Here is a 13,910-nt window from a genome sequence, read left to right as displayed (position 1 = left end):
CGCAGAACAAAGTGATATTGTTACTCTTCCAYGAACATTTTGGCCAGGAATTTCAAATGATCTAAGATCATTACTAACATCTCTCTGCTAACTTGGGAGGTAGCATCCTTAACAGCAAAAGTGGAAAAATAAACAACATTTTGCAGCATGGGGCGGCAAGGGGAACTTGTGGTACCCCCTCTGGAAAGTCCTATTTGCTCGTGACACGGCAGGGAGCTCAGCCACGGCATTTTGCTTGTACTATAGAGATGGAAARCATAACCTGTAGCTCAGAGGAGAAATATCTGATGTCTAGGGCAACATTATTTATAGCTCGTTTCTTTCATTGACTGTACCATCGTAGCATTTCAGCTCTTCCTAGGCACATGGGAAATCCCATAACAGCCTCGTGCAAGGTGTTTTGGTCAGCAACAAGGGCCCTTGAGTCCGTCTTGACCCCAGATCTAACCCTGCCTTTGGCTCCCGATGAGGCACGTGGACTACGGGATCCAAACCAAGTGGAAGCAGCCCTAGGCTTTTCTCTTCGCGACTGGTAAACGTCAGCCAAAAACCAGGCTTTCCAATTCAACTTTTCGTGACCCTCCAAACTAATCCCAACCTTAGCACTGGCTTCAGTACAACTGGCAAATTTATATTATAAACCTCGTTATGCATCCTTTAGTCTCACAAACTCTGCGTTACCCAAGTACTGGCTGTGGAGAAGGTACGCGAGGTCTCGCAAGCCTAAGAACATGGCATTTAAATAAGCTGACTCTAGTTAGACATTTCCTCCACACGACAGACAACCTTCATTGAAACAAAGCATTGCATTTGGAGCATTTCACTAAAACTAGCCCTAAATCTAACTTTGGCTACAGATAAGGCAGACTCTTCTGTGTGAAGATTCACTGAGAGTAAAACAAGCTGATATAAACTGTATTTTCCTTCACAGTAGTGCCAAAGTTCAGCAATATGCTTGGATCTGCAATGCTTTCTTCCAAATCCCCTAAAAGTAATTTAGACAATAATATACGGAATGAGAAAAGGTTTAAAGCACCATGGAAAACTTTAGCTTAAGGCATTCAGATAAACTGATACTAATATTCTCCATCACAGGAGCAACACATCTGAAAATAACCTTAGCTCCGTAATCACTAGTTTCACAGAAGCCATACGTAATCTAATCCTAGTCTGTACTAGGAATATTTATCATGCAAAAATTTAGAATAAGGCAACCAAATAAACTGAGAACAACACATAACTTTCCCCCCCAAGATCAACAAAATTCAATTCTAATCTTCATTTTGCAGCAATTCTTTTCACAACCATATCTTTATGCCAACACTAGCTTCTTATATTAAAAGACACACACTCATAACCAAAAATTAGATACACAGCATTAAAAAAAAAATCTGTAAAAATCCCAGACATATCCATTGTGAACAAATTTTAAAATTTCAAATATAATCCCAAGATCTGCCTCCATGGTCTTCCATACCACCTCCGTATCTTCAACCAACCTTAAACCTCAGACAACACAGGGTGCCCAACCCAAGGGTGAGCCACTCAAACCGGCGCACACATCCAGCTGCGGGAGTGAATGGGGTTTTATTCACATGCATGGGCTGCAGTAGGGAATACATCATACAGAGACACTACTACCACACTTTCACCTCTTTCCACTCAAATAACAAAGTATGAATTGCTGGAACTGGCTACGACTTTGGCTCTGCTTCCCTGTTTCACAGACCCTAACTCTTAACTTGTCTCCAACTCCCACTCCCTCATTCCCTTTCCTCTAGATGAGTCGAGCATTGACCTAATCCTGGCTCTCCAATCCTTCTTCTCTGGAAGCCCAACCTGAGCATGTCTCCAACCCTTGGCAGGTCTATTTACAGTACTCACACTTGCAAATGAAACACAGGAGTAGGTCTGGTGAAATATTCTTACCACTCTCCCATCCCTTTCTTGACAAGCATCAGCATTTCAGCTAGAGTAGATGTCTGCACAAATCCTGGTCCCACTTGTCCACTGTACCCTAGGCACAAACCCCACTCTCAGTATTAGCTACGGACTAGGAATCCACTGCCCCCAAGTCCCACCAAGGCCAAGACAAACTGTCACCTCACAAAAACTTCCTTCTGCATGAAAAGATAAATCAATAAACTGAGATGTGAAGCCTTGAATTTTACAAATCCTAACCCTGGCTCTATTTCAAAGTCCGCAACTTAGGTAATAAGTCTCCAGGAAATAAAAGGCAGATTCTGGTTCTGGTGGAACTCCTCAACTTTTTAATTTCTCTTTAGTTCAAACTCTCTCTTCTGCAGGAAAAAAAAATGATATTGGCTCTTCCTGTGCCTGGAAACACATGTACCACCTCTCAAAGCCATAACTCCCCCATTTCATCCTTTTCTGACAAACACCACCAGAAGCCTGATTTGGCACCCAGTGATAACATCACCTCATATATCTGGGGAGGGCTGAAACTGAAACTACACTTGACACAACACAGGGCAGCCTTAGAGTGAGCCAGGAATAACCTGGCTCCCCCTTTGCCTACCCAGCACACAAGGCACATTTATATCCTGGTGTCCAGAGTGGGTGACCTAGGAAAGATCATCTACTTAGAACCCTAGGTATGACAGTCCCTTAGATATGTCTATCTAGATGTACAGACCTTACTTTAATGAAGCATACATCTCCTCAGCCCTGCAAATTTGAACAACATGCTTATCCACTTTCCATCTTTGCTTTCTCCTGCTTTCCCACCAGAGTTGATCTTTCTTTGGTTTGGCATGGTCCAACTCAGAGTCGTGCTATCCCCTCCACTAGTACAGACCTAGAAGGCTGTCTGGCATAACGTCCTATACCCAGACAACAGTATAAACCGTCAGATGCTTTCACAGCCCAAGGAGTAGGGAACAGAGATGCTGTCTGCCCATTGCACAACACAAAGCAATCCACTGAATGACAGGTACAAAGTGGAGGAATTTATCAAGGAGGAAACAAGTCAAGCAAGTTCCCAAGGCAGAAGTCTGACATGCACTCACTTGTCCAACACTGGGGTTGGTTCAACAGCTCGTGGCCTATGCTGACGAGGGGAGGTCCGCTGCATGTCTCTGCTGATGTTGCCTAGATGCACGGGCAGTGAGTGAGGCAGCCAACCCTGCACGAGGAACGTGGTGGCAGGCAGGCATGKGAAACCGAGAAATCTGACTGTGTTGCCACCATCAGAGAAGAAAAATGAGGGTTACAGTAAAGGAAGCAGGAGGCAACATAGCAGGGGCACCACCAAGAGTGCGCATATCTCTTGCTCATGTTAGGGCAAGTCTGGTGGCAGGCTGCAAAAATCTTCTGACCTGCCACATGAGCAATCTCCCTGGTGTGTCTGCTGGGAGGGTGAAAATTTCCTTTGCCCTCTCCAAAAATCTACTGTTTAATAGCTTTGTCACAGCAGTCAGAGCTCCTAGACCACATGCTGCTCTTCATATTAGAATTAGGATTAAACTAATTTGTTCATTTGTTATCCAATCCTCACAGCACTCAGATTGAATTTTAAAACTTTTTGAATTTCTAATAAATAATACTCACCTCTAATTAGAAACATCAGTTATTCAGGTTTCACATGCTTTCAACCTTATTAGATCCTTGTCACAACTCTGTGTGATTCGAGCATCCTGCTTAAACACAAACATATTGACCACCAAAAATATGCCAAAGATGTCTTCTGATGGTAGGAGGCATATGATGTTTCAGTTATATTTTATTACAGTTCCCAGAGCAAAATAACAAAACAAAACAATAGCCACAAAACAAAGAACTCCACAGAAACGCAGAAATCTCAGAGGACAGCAATTTTCTCCTGAAAATCGCTAATGCTATTCAGCTTTTAGCATTCCAGGTTTCCATTCTAAACATCACACATCATTTTATCTGTAACCTTTTATTACAGATATGTTAGACTGAATTTTTAAAAGGTTAAAGCAACATGAAACATTTTGAAAGATCCTAAATTACAAAAATAAAGTCATTTTCATGTTTTCAAGTTAGAGAATTTTGTGGGGTGGGGGGGTCATTCTGCTTTAGCAAAACATCCTGTTTCAAAATTTCTAAATTCTTCACAAAAAAAAGTATTCCTTTTTTTTTATCAAACTCTTTGTCTAACAATAAATAGATATACTTAGTAACCTAGACGTGGCATGCAGATATATCCACCATGGATATATCCATCGCAGAAGGTGGCATAGGACTGCACTGGAACGTGCACGGGTTCAGTAGCCTGTAGAAACCCAACTCACTCCTGCAGTAAACAAGTCCCTATCCGCCAGCAGTGCCAGGAGCAGCTTTTATGTACATTAGTGCAAAGCCAGAGCAGCTCCACCACGGTTGATGGATATGACCCTCCTCTCACTTATATTAGTGTTATTTAACTACAGAGGAATAAATCCTGAGATGAAAACCAGATTCCATCAAGTAAACTTGGGAAAAAGCTGCTGCAACCAAAGGGACCTGGGGCCATGGAGCGGTGCCAGTTTCTGCCAGGAGACTTGGCAGCTCTGAAATTATTATCTGCAACTCTTGCTCCTCTCCACTTGCTCCATCTTGGGGTCTGATGTGAGGGCCATTAACGTTATGGGAATTCCTCCACTGCATTCAGATGGCTTAAGGCCCTTCCCGGTGTGCAGGCTTCATTCATTTTGCTCATGAACAGCAGGAGAACTATGCAGGTTTGGATATAAAACTCGGCACTCCAATATAGCTATATTCCTTTCCGGTGCCCTACTTTTTCATTTTCTTCTAGTAAGTTCAAGTGCTGCTAGCAACTCAGAAAATTTGGCTTGTCGTCTATAATCTTTGAAGTGTAAACTTCAGATTCATGCAAACAGAGAGCAGAAGTGATGAATGTATTTTCAGGTGAGTAATGCTGCAGACTTCAAAGGTTCAGTATTAAGTCTGTGAAGCTTCTTAAAGGTTGTCACCTGAGTTTCTCAAAAGCTGGCTGAAAATGCATCTGTACATCCAGATAAACGTATTCTTTGATCTGAGTGATAAAAACAACTGTTTTTCTACATGTAAACTCCTTTTTTGTAAATGTTTATGAACTGTGGGAAATTATGTCTCTGTCAGAATTTAAATAAAGTGATTCAATAGGTTTACTTTACATTTACCATTCATTATACTCACTAACATAGCAGGAATCCCAACAGAGTTTTCAAGAAAGGTTCATGGTGTTGTAGTTACCACGGAAACAGATGATAAATTGTTGCTATCCAAGAAAGAAAATCCCCATTAACTTTCTATTAAAGAACAAGCAATGCGAACTATATAGAGAAATGCCTTTATGGTTGCCCTATTAAAACACTGTATGTTTTCTTTCAAATCTTAAGCAAATATTGGCCAAGGTCTGACATTTTTATTCATTTGTGAACAACATCTAGCACTTTACAGTCTGTGGTCTACCATGCATTGTTAAAGACAGTCCGGTATTCAGCTGGTTTGGCCGAGGAACAGCAGACACCGGGTGACTGTTACCGCAGTTAAAATGTTTACAGGCGTAGTTCTTTTGGTGAGAGGTTTGATTTTTCATGCCATGCTAGCAAAACCTCTMGCGTAACTCACATCAAAATAAAGTTCTTTTGCCAATCCCTATGATTTGTACAGGCTATCAAATCCAAGTGGGAGGGTTTACGGCTATAGCTACCAAATAACTCTTTATAGTATAGACAAGGTCTCTTGAGCGCGCACCTATGATATTAGTACTTTAGTTTGGACCTGGAGCACACTTTTGAAATGGATCTCCCAGTCGTCTCTCCTTACCGCGCTTCTGTTCACACCCCAGAGTGGTCTCAGAGCATGCAAAGTAGATTTCTTTTAGACGAAACTAAACCAAAAGGTTTGCTCTGGAAGTGAAGCTAACGTACTCCRATCGCTCACAATAGTAAGCCACATGAACCAGATTAGAGCTAGCTTCAAATGAAAAAGAAAGTGCTTATAGCACAAACATCGCAGCCGTTTCACTCAACGGCTCCGCTCTTACCGGGCTGCTCTCCTTGCTAAAGGTGAATTTAGCCTGACACTTTCCCCCTTCTCTATTTCCTCTTTGCATCACRTGGAACTGGTCTTGGTCTAAATTAAAGCATTACACGTCACAGACCACGTTGGCCACAGCAGATCAGTGGTGGACACATGTATCCTTCAACCCCACCTTGCCCTCCATGCTCCAGGAGTGAGAACACCACATGCCTTCACCTAAGTAGCTTCACTGAGATATYAGAAGACTTTCCTGATCACATTTGCCTTTGCAGATCGAAAGGCCAATTTAAGAAGTTAGCACTCTCAGCTGTTAGCCACCACCTCTCAGATRGAGGTAATGACCCCTATCTCAGCCGTTGGGACAGGCCACAAGAGCTGCTCCTACCTCATTATAACRCTAACAGACTGCCAAAAATCATGTCTTGAGCAGCTGCTGAACCAAATATGGTTTCTTCCATACTAAAATGTCTCAAAAGCACCTCATCCTCTTCTTCCCACTATCAGTTACAGTATCTCAGCTAGGCAGAGGGTAGCTTCCAACTAAAAACTGTAATTTTTACAGCAACTCAAACATTTGACTGTCCGTGTCCATCACACTCTTGCCTTACAGAATAAGGCCCAMAACCCCAGTGGCAGCTAAGAAGGATCATTCTCATTTAATAGGTGGCCCCAGAGGTAAGAAGGGATGTTCAGCAGCTGACTTCCCCAAGTTTCCACTTGAATTAATAAGACAGCAGAGCTATCTTCTAGTCTCTTGCTCCTTTATTCCCAGATTGCTACTTTGGGGATTAAGGAGATATTGTTAGAGTTGGTGCTGGGACATCAATGCTTTGTATCACAGAAAAGGATTTTTAGAGATATTTCTGACAGATGGAGTCAGAATTATAGGTTGGGTAGATGTGGAATGAGAGAGAGAGAGCGAAGACTGGCTCTGAAATTGAAGACAGCAGCTCATGGGCAACATGAAGGGGAAAGAGAAAGGGCTACAATCACAGTGAAATTTGGGAAGATGGTGCTACAACAGGGCAGGAATGACCATCAAGACCGCAAAGACAGATATTGTGCTAAAGGAGAAATGATATAATGAGAGCCTAAGTGACAGCTTTAGCTGCTTGGTTCAATAGGAAATATTTTCTTTAGAAGGACATCACACACAAAATCTGCAAGATTTAGGCACAACCTGGATGTGAGGCTCTAGGCTGAGCTGAAAGAAAAGCAAGAACTACATGTTGGGTGGACAGATGGGGATGGTGACGGGGGGGGGAAAGGGAAACCATACTGAGCCCAAGAGCACTCCCTCCAGAGACTAGCAGTAGAGCTTTTCTTTGACATATCCATGGACACATCCCYAGACGAGCTGGCCTTTTGAAAACATCTCTTACCTCCCCTGCCAGTTCTCCAGCTAAAGTGCAACGTGCCTGTCTCTTCTCTTGCAAGAGAAGGCTGGTCCTGCTTATAGTCACATCTCTAAGGCTGTAACCCTTTAAAGGAAGGTTGATTACAGGGCAATTGAACTCTTTGAAGGCAGGGCACAGGTCCACCCCTCTTCTCAGCTCATGGGTCATTTTGCTGGTATCTCTGAGCACCTAACTTCTAGGGCATCGTAACAGAGCTGGGGCACTATTCCAGYTAGAGGTTAGACATCACGCAACTTCACACTGTGGATTTAGCCTTAGCTTTAAATCAGTGTCATCAAGATGTAAAATAATGGAATGAAAGTCTCATTTGAGTCAGCTGGACTAAAAGGTTGATCTGTTTTCTTTTTCCTCTCCTCTTTATTTTTATTTTTACTGGTCTATTTCTTAAATTCATTCCTAAAACAAGCAGACCTTTTTTGTTTCCATTTGCAAAGGATGAAAAAAAAAAAAGAGAGTGAGACACACACACACAAAGCCAAAAAGAAACAGAGAATCCAAGTGGAGAGGTATGTGTTATTGGACAAGTGTTTAATTTATGGAACTTGGCCYGCAGAACAAGAGTTTGAATTGTACTTCAATAAGTGGAGCTCTTAGAATAAATGTGGCTTGTAAAGTTGTTTTACAGTCTGCTTTGCAGAGCAGCCAACACCTCATGGAAACCTTTGAAAAACATTCTGTTTAGAAGCGACGGTGTTTATATTTCATATTTTCTCTATTTGTTTTCCCCTCTGGTTTTATAACTGAAACCATATGCAGGAAAACAGGATTTTTGAGTCTTAAAATATCTACCTGAGCTGACTACTTTTATTATTAAAAAAACAGTTTGAATTTTGAAAATTCTTTATATATTAAGCACTTGGTTCAAACGCTAACTTGCCCTTGTTTGATTCCCCAGTCGGCTACAGATTTCCTGAATGATCTTTGGATAGTCACTTAGCTGGGATTCRTCTCCCCTTTCCCTAGGTATATGCAGTGCAGCTGTCTACATGTAAGCTGGCTATTTTTCCCGCTACAGACAACAAATGCAACAGAGTTTAGGACATGAATCCTCTGTGCAGGATGAGATGGGATGAGTCGTGCTCTAGACCTGTCTATTGACCAGCTCTCCACTGACTATGGTGGGAGTCTGGGCAAGTTGCTCAGATGCAGATACACAACACAACAAGGGCATCTCCAGTCTGGGTATTGCCCCGAAGACGATACCAATCTCCCTACTTTGACTACAGAGAAAACCAAAACTACAAGCCCTTAGGTGGCTAATGGGAATTAAGAGGAATCCTGCTCTACCAAGATCATTCAGGAGACCTGCAATAAAGCTGCAAGTCAAACCCTCCTTCTTCATGGTCACATATACATATATGTACGATCTATACATAAACTGTATCAGTGCACCATGTCACCAAGAGGCTAGGACAATCCAGCAAATAGACTTTTGTGCCTCCCTTTCTCAGATTGGGAGATACTGCTGCAACGGAGGAGACAGAAGAAGCAGTATGGAAAAGCATCTCCTTGGAGCTAAGCGTAGTCACAGATTGGAAAGGAAGATACGGAAAGGCTCCAAGACCACATCATAAAAGCCAAGTATCTAAATTAGGATATAAGAGTCATATTTAGCCACATAAGTTAAATTGCCCTGATTGCTAACTCTATTGTGTGGTAGTTGTGTTTATACAGATATGACAGAACGGCCTTGGAACGTGGGTTCATTTAATGCCTGTGATAGGAAACAAGTTTATTTGGGTATTTTGTTTCTTTCGGTTGGATTTGGTTTTCTATTTAAAAGTCTGTGGCTAAGCATTTTTTTTTACCTGCTTTGTGCAACTGTATTACATTCAGCTTTGGTAACTATTTTGAAATGCCCTACTTCGTTCATTTATTTTCAGTGTCACAGGCTGATCCCTGGTAGAGTCTTGCTCAGTAAAATCATTACAACTCAGCCAAGCATTCTGTCACCATCCCAAAGTTTTGCCCTCTAGCTGTACACTGTATTTCTTTACAGATTTCTTTTCTATTTCTTTATGGTCTACTCTGAGAGCAACGTGCTTTTACAAACTGCTTCTTTTCAAGTCCCTATGAGGCCACATCCCTTGAAGTCAAAACCTTTTCTGATCACCTCTATGCTTGCAGCCTTCCCAGCTTCCCAGCTCCCCTGCTGATTTCTTTTAATCTCCATGTCCTGGAGTCAGGTGATACCATGGGACTCGCATTTAAAAAAAAGAACTGAAGTTTCTAGCCTGGGTGATTACATGGGAAAGCTACCAAAAACGATGACAAAAGACTCATATCCTGAAAATGAACACGGAAACCCAGAACTTGTTTAAATATCTTGTAATTTTAAAGCCAGAATTTTCACTCTGAGAAGGGAGGTTAAAGCACAGGCTTGCAATACTGAGAAAGGAGGAAAAAACGATTGCCCAGGCTAGCTTCGAGTATCTCAGTTCAAGGCTAAGCTGCCTATACAAACAGTACAGGCAAAGAGTGGGAGACCAGAGTCATAGCTTCAGGCACACCTTCTGTGCTGGAAAAGCTGGTTGAAGTTTCGTGTATCACCCATCTCCTCGGTCACACATCATCCCACTGTCCATGGCCCGTTCAATGGTATCGTTATTTTTTGTGGGGCCATACAATAAGCCAGACCACTGCAGGAAGACAGGTGAAAGCTGTCCTTTGCCCCCCCTGCATAAAATATAAAATCACATCATGGCCCAGCATGGCACTGGTGAACTGATGAAGGGTAGAAACTGCAGGTCAGTGTGGGAATTGCAGAGTTTTCTAACATACAACATTGATACAGGAATCCTTCAGTCTCACTAGGCTTCAAGCACATCTTTAGGGTGTGTTACAGTGCTACCCAATGAATATTTTTTTCTAGGAACACACGCCAAAGAGTTAAGACCTCTAARAGGCCCAAATTAAAATCTCTGTGCTGTCATTACACTGCATACCGCACAGTGCTGTAGCAGTAGTCTATCTGGAAATTCATGGGCACAGCTGGCTCAAGAGATGGGCCAAACCGCCAGATATTACACTGCAGCCTGAGAAATGTTCATATGAAGAAGAACAGCTCATTACCACACTCATGAATTACTGTTTGCTGTCAAAATGCTCTTTTCTCAAGAAATTCCCCATCAGCCGTAGGTGTGCCATAAGTGATTCAGGYTCTCATTAGCCCTAATTAGCTAATTGTTCAAATGATTTCTATATTATTCACAGAGTATGCGGTCTGCACCACAGAGCACAAGCCTATTGACTGGCAGATGCTCACTGCAAAGAAACTGTGTCTTTCCAGGGTGACATTCCTGCAGAGATCACTGTGCCCGTCAGAGTCCTGAAGGACCTTCTCCAGCTGTTTGACCCCTGGAGCCTCTCTGCTGCAGGGCTCTATGGTTCATCACCATAGCAGTGCTGAGCATTTCAGCATCCCCACATCTCTTTTGCACGTTTTCTCTCCATATAAAGTYGGTAATTCTTCAGCCGTCTCCTCTAGTTTTGTCTCAGGTTGCTTCCTTGTCTGGGTGGGTTAGCTTGCTCTCTTCTACACAGAGATTATGTTCTTTTCTCATCCATAGGGAGATGGCAAACAGGAATCATAAGAGTTTTTTTTTTGTTGTTGTTGTTGTTTTTTCCTTAGCCTCAGAGCTTTGGTGCCCTTCTTGATGCAGATTACAGGCCTGTTACAGATAGCTTAATGATTTAAAGCACTAACCTGGGACTCCAGATCCCTCTTCCATAAACTTCAAGGTTGACCTTGGCAAAATCTCTTAGGGTGGAATGTCTCTCACCTAAAAATAGCCATCGAAAAGCTCAGCAACAAGGCTCCCTCTATAGCTAGTGGAAAGAGAGAGGCACCCCTTGTTCATACCYAAGATAGGTGTGCAAGGAAAAAAAAATGAATCACTCTCCAGAGGTGATTTTGTATTTTCTCTACATTGACTGCAAAGGGCTCTCACATGACCACTTCGCACTGCATACCTAAAAGATAAATTATGTGAGAAAGGGCCAGAATTTTAAAATTATATAGGTCCTGTATCTCAGTTTCARTGGGAATTAGGCAGTCTTGTAAATCTGGGCTTTAGAAACTTTGCAGCAATGGTTCTGCTTTGTAAAACAGAACAGCAGTTTTTCCTAGTGAGGAYTGGAAGGACTGTAAGATCTTCAGATGCTAAGATATAGACATAACCACTTGGTATTTATTCTCCCTGTTGATTACAGCTGAACTGTACTGGTGGTGGTGAATGTTGTTCACAACAAAGGGGTACCACCTTTGGTTGTGAATTTGTCCCCATAACTGGCAATGCCATGAGATGTCCCAGGCTCCTTTGTGTGGATCCCACAGCAGCTGTCTAAGCCCACCTTGTGTTATGCCCTTAAAACTCTTTGGAGAAATCTCCAGGAAGAAGCATGAGCAAACACACAAAACAGGCAATACTGAAGAATTATCTCTGATACCAGCAACATTAGCAAAATGTGATGTAGGCTAGTAGTGATGCACCACCCAGGCTAGATTTTTGYCCATTTTCTTCTACAGTCACTGTAGAAAGGACGGGAACTTCTAGAGGTAATTTGGAGCTGGGAGGTTGGTGGGTTGACTCCCACCTGAAGGTGTCTRAATCTACACTGACTACCAGGAACTCCAGGGTAATGACACATCTTTTACAGCCAAGTGTTTATGGGACGAATCCAGGCACAAATGTTTGATTCCCCAGTGGGACTTGGTCTCTTGCCACCTCACAGGGATGTAAACTCAGAATATCTGACCATGAAAACTCCTTCAGCCTAAAAGACTAAAGGAGGAGAAAGGAGTCTCCTGTGCAGTATTCCCTGCACTGATATCCTCCTGCCTGCAAAAGCAGCCTTTCGGAGCCACAAGCAGCTAGCCAGAAATGATAGCCACCAAGGCTGCTCCAAACTGACCCATGATTTGACTCAGCTGCTGGCCAGAATCACATTAGAGTTAGCACAAAGAAGAAAAAGCCACCATCTTCCTATGTTGCTCCTCTCTTGCTCCTGCACTAAGTGCAGCTAGGCAGAATCTGGGGACCTGCCTTGCTCACAACCACACAAGACRACATGAGCAGAACAAGAGCAAAGTCTGGTGCTGTCTGCTCTTTGTTTAACCACATCCATTACTTAYTACAAACATAGAAGGTTCATTGCCTTCTATAATCTGCCACCCCCTTAGGATCAAGTGAACTGAGCACAAGTTCGGTTTAATTTTTACAGGTACACCTAATTTGTTGCTTGCCAGTACATCCAGCCTGAGGCTGATGCTTGTGCACAAGGTCATTACAAAGACTCTTGCTGCGGTAGGGACAAGCTACCGGCAGAGAGAGCCAAAGCACTAGAGAACAAGAGCTGCACTACGCATTTCCTGGGCTGTACTGAACGCTGTGCTTCCAGCAGTGAACAGGAAACCTGGTGATGTTCAAGAGTCCTCTTATTTGAGCATCCACAACCACGGATATTTTTTACTACCTGTCTGTCAGCGTTCCTCCTTGCAAAATATCCTGCCCTCCAGCCAGGCATCCCTCCTCATGCTGCCCACCTGCTGCTTTAGGCTGATAGCCCATAGGAGCTACCAGAGACCAGACTCTCACCAGAAGGTGGTGCCCATATTCCACGAAACAGAGAACAAGCTCTGCACACAGTCCACTGTTGTTCAACACCTGGAAACAGAGACACATAGCTCCAAAACAATCAAAGCAAAACCACAAAGCAGCTGATACCAGACTCCCTGGCAAGTTCAATAGCATTTTTGCAAAAAATAACCYTCAGTGTAGCTCATTGGGGTGCAGTGCAATGCATTTTACCTTAGGAGTTTATGCCCTAGTGGGTTTTGTTGTGAGTAGAGCCCTGCAATTACAATTAGGAGATTAATAATCCCATGATCCTGCCTGGACATTCACCTAGTAATTAAAGATCATACAGCAATGAATCCGTTTAGATCATCTTTGTTCAGAGCCACATTTGGATGTGGATTTCAGCACAATATTTTCCTGCTACCACAGTTTGCTCTTGATGGTCAAAAGCAGATGTGAACCAAGGAGCCAGAGGAGGCCATAGATTTGCTGTGATATATGATAGCACTGATTCAGAATTAAGAGGAATATGGGCCTTGGCCTCTCCTCTGGTATTTTCTCATCTCCTGCTGTCTGTTGCTGTACTGGCAACTTGCATCACGTCCCTCAGCTCTTTCCTAGCTGAACAGCAGCAAGGTCCCTCCTCARCATCAGCGATAGCAGCCACATCTGGCCAAGCAGCACTGGTCAGCATGCAGGTACCAGTCAGTTGCGTAGCAGGCCCACCACAAGCTGCATCAGGATGTAATGCTGTGGGACATCTACGAACTGTGTCCCCCTTCCCAACCACAGCTTCRTGGCACAGCTCCTTGACATCAGTGGGTCACATCCAGACCCTAATCTCCAAGAGTAGACATAACAGTAGCAGGCACACCACCATGGGCTGTAGCACACATGGCTC

This window comes from Rhea americana, unplaced genomic scaffold (assembly GCF_003343005.1).
Source record: "Rhea americana isolate MKP2758 unplaced genomic scaffold, rheAme1 scaffold_75, whole genome shotgun sequence".
Classification (NCBI taxonomy): domain Eukaryota; kingdom Metazoa; phylum Chordata; class Aves; order Rheiformes; family Rheidae; genus Rhea; species Rhea americana.
The sequence above is the reverse complement of the archived record's forward strand: the minus strand, read 5'-3'. Positions refer to the sequence as shown.